The sequence below is a fragment of the Ornithorhynchus anatinus genome, chromosome 1 (assembly GCF_004115215.2).
Source record: "Ornithorhynchus anatinus isolate Pmale09 chromosome 1, mOrnAna1.pri.v4, whole genome shotgun sequence".
Taxonomy (NCBI): Eukaryota; Metazoa; Chordata; class Mammalia; order Monotremata; family Ornithorhynchidae; genus Ornithorhynchus; species Ornithorhynchus anatinus.
The window spans coordinates 122,632,140-122,635,672 of record NC_041728.1 but is presented as its reverse complement, the minus strand read 5'-3'; the positions used below and the strand labels follow the sequence as shown (position 1 = coordinate 122,635,672).

The 3,533-nt window shown below is 43.2% G+C and overlaps 1 non-coding gene across 1 annotated transcript; it reads right to left on the bottom strand.

Annotated features, from left to right (window-relative positions):
* Nucleotides 1–2,668: 2,668 nt before the first annotated feature.
* On the bottom strand, nt 2,669–2,806 carry LOC114816496. Its single transcript, XR_003764279.1, has one exon. It is a non-coding gene; the product is annotated as a small nucleolar RNA SNORA7 (small nucleolar RNA).
* Between the last annotated feature and the right edge of the window lie 727 nt (nt 2,807–3,533).

The window sequence follows — 3,533 nt, the reverse complement described above, 5'->3', positions numbered from 1 at the left end:
TGTCACTCACGGGATCAAAAACAGTCATTGAAAAATGGCTCTGTGAGGGCTCACTTCACTGAGCACTTGGGAGACTACAATAGAGTTAATAGACAAATCTCTGTCTTCGAGCAGCTTAAAATGTTGCAACAGAAACAGACATTAAAATAAATTACAGGTAAGGAGGGAAATGGGAGAAAAAAAGGTGTATATTTGTGCAATAGGGTACACAAGTGCTTAGGTGCTGGGGAGGTGAGGAATTAAAAGTTGAGAGGGTTAAAGGGTGAGGAAATCAGAATTGATCAGGAAAGACCTCCTGGAGGAGATGTGATTTTAGAGAGACTTTGAAGAAAGGGAGAGCTTTCATGTTGAGACAAGATGCCAAGAAATGGAATTGGGGTCAACCAGTCACTCATATTTCTTAAGCTCTTATTGTATGCAGAGCACTGTATTAAGTGTTGGGAGAGTACAGTATAACAAAATAACTGACACATTCCCTCCCTCAGCAAGTTTATAATCTAGAGTGGCAGAGGATATTAATATAAATAAATGAATTACAGGTATGGACATAAGTGCTGTGGAGATGGGTGGGGGATGAAATATAAAAGGAACAAGTCGGGGTGATCCAGAAGGGAGTTGAAAAAAAGGAAAGGAGGGCTTAGTCAGGGAAGGCCTCTTGGAGGAGATGTCCCTTCAAAAAGGCTTAGAAGGGAGGAGAGTAATTGTATTTCATATCATTAGGTTGGGGAGAGTCAATGCAACAGGAAGGGCGTTTCACAATCTCTCTTCCTCTGAATATGTTTCCATTTGGATGCTTGCATCACTTTTTGGCCTGTTTCTCCACTCTCCCACTTCCACCGTATTGCTCCTCAGTTGGTTGGACATTGCTCTGTCCTTTGGAAGTCTCACCCAGTGGGAGGGATTTTTCCACTGTCACTGGGAGAAAATCTGGTCACCCTCCACCCCCTGCCCCTGCATATAACATAATTTTAAGGAATGACAATTGGTGAGAAGTGTAAAATGGAAAGCTCGTCTGAAGAAACTCCTGAGGGTAAATTTAGGTGACTAGATATGTACCTTAAGCTTTGGCATATATTGAACAGAGATTGAAGATTGAATATAGGTGCTTCTATTGTATATGTTAGTTTACCCGAGTTGGTATAAGATATTTTGGTGGTAATTTTAAGTGTCTACCCCAAGGAACAAGTTAACATTATTGCGATGCTTTATTGAAGTGCTAAAATCCTTGTTCAGCTTTCTCAAGTGCCCAAGAAGAAAAGTGCTAGAACCAGTCAGAAAACATCAACCCATGGGATTCATGACAGGGCTTATGAATTTAAATGTTATGAATGGCAGAACTGTTAATCACAGTTACAGCATAATGAAATTTGTCTGTGTCTGAATATTTTGAGGTGCTAGTCAGGGCTCAGTAGAATGCCTCCCCATCATGACCCTGAACAAGCTTCAGAACGCATAATGGTCCTTTGAATTTACATTTCAGGAACATTTAGTTAGTAAAATACAAAATTATCTTAAGTAGATAATAATTATGGTACTTGTTAAGCATTTACTATGTTCTAAGCCCTGGGGTAGAGACAAGCTAATCGGGATGGACACAGTTCCTGTCCCATATGGGGCTCACACTCTTAATCTCCATTTTACAGATGAGGGAACTGGTGCACAGAGAATTTAAGTGACTTACCCAAGGTTGCACAGCAGACATATAACAGAGCCAGGACTAGAACCCAGGTCCTCTGACTCCCAGGCCCGTGCTCTATCCACTAGGCAATGTTGACTCTATGGTCCCTGTGAATTAACTAGTGGTCTAGTTATCATCTCTGGGAAAGCATCAAATGCAGTCCAACAAAACCTCAGATCTCCATTCCCGGAAAGGATTGCTGGCATAAGTAACTTCAATTTGCCCTGTTTCCTGGGAACTTCAAAAATACAACTGTGGTGGTGACGCCCCTAACCAAGTAGAATTCTGCTTACCCATCGCGCACAGATAGTTTATGTCTGAACTTCCTTTGCAGCACTTCCTGTGGAGTACTAGTATAAACATGGAGATAGGACTGCTCTCACCACACAAGCTGAATTTCAGGTTTAATTTTATTCTGTTTATTTTGGTGTGGTTGCTACAGAAGAGGACTGTAATAGGAGCTTATATCAGACAGAAGTCTCTCTTTTTAAAGCCTTCAAAGATGATTTATTAATCCTAATGTGCTCATGATACAACTTTGGGTGTTGTACAACAGATACAGTCTCTGGCCTCCAGGAGCCTAATTTGAAACAGGTGACACTGGCCAACACAGAAAGGCTAATTGATCGGACTTCATATAAAAAATGGAGGTGATATGGAAGCTGCAGGTTCCAGCTCAAGTACAAAATAAATGAAATATCTGCATTTTACCCAGAGTTATGTGTTCAAGACTTTGTACTGGGGAGGGAATGGATGGGAGAGTCGCTGTTGTTGTCTTATGTTGTCGGGTCATGTCTGACCCATAGCGATGCCATGGACTCATCTCTCCCAAAATGCCCCACTTCCATCTGCATTTGTTCTGGCAGTGTACCCATAGAGTTTTCTTGATAAAAATATGAAAATGGTTTATCATTGCCTCTTTCTGTTCCATAAACAAGTCTCTGTCTTGGACTCTTTCATGCTGCTGCTGCCCAGCACAGGGGAGTTTTGACATGTAGCAGATTGCCTTCCACTCACTAGCCACTGGCCAAGCTAGGAATGAAATGGGTAGGCCTCTGCTTGATTCTCCTTCCTATAATCGAGACTGGTAGAGTATTGGAAACTCTCCAGATGCGACCCTGAGAGGGCAGCTGGGAGAGTAGAGATGGAAAATCAGTCAGGGGATGCTTTACTAGGGACAGAGATCTGGCAAGCCTCAGATTATGACTATCCTCTCCTACTTTCACCCGGGGATGTGCTCTGCATGATTTCCGATTGACCCTGGCATACGTAATCCCAGCTCCACCACTTGTCTGCTGTGTGACCTTGACCAAGTTACTTCTCTGTGCCTCATTTATCTGTACAATGGGGATTGAGACTGTGAGTCTCAAATGGGACAGGGACTGTGTCCAACCTGATTACCTTGTATCTACTCCAGAGCTTAGAACAGTGCTTGACACATAGTAAGTGCTTAACAAATACCAGTATTATTGTTATTATTATAATACGTAGATCTCAGTGATTGCATCTGATCACAAAAGATGAGTCCATGTCTTCCTACTCTTTCCTTTCTTCTCCCCACTTCTTCTCTACCTGCTCAGCCTCTTTCCTGTCCTCTCTCATATCCCAAACTCCCCTTCAGCTCCCCGCCTTCTCTGCAATCTCCCCACCTTGCCAATGTTCCAGTGCTTTCTCTCTGTTTTATGAACTTACAACAGTTACAGCCAAGACTGCAAAGGCAGCCCCCCACCCCCATCCTGCTTTTAGCCCTGCCCCCTTTCTTCAGTTAAAGCCACCGAGTGGTGGGGGCCAGGGACTGATTGGCAGACTTCCAAAAAGGGGTGGCACAGCCCCCTACCAAGTGCTGTCATTACTG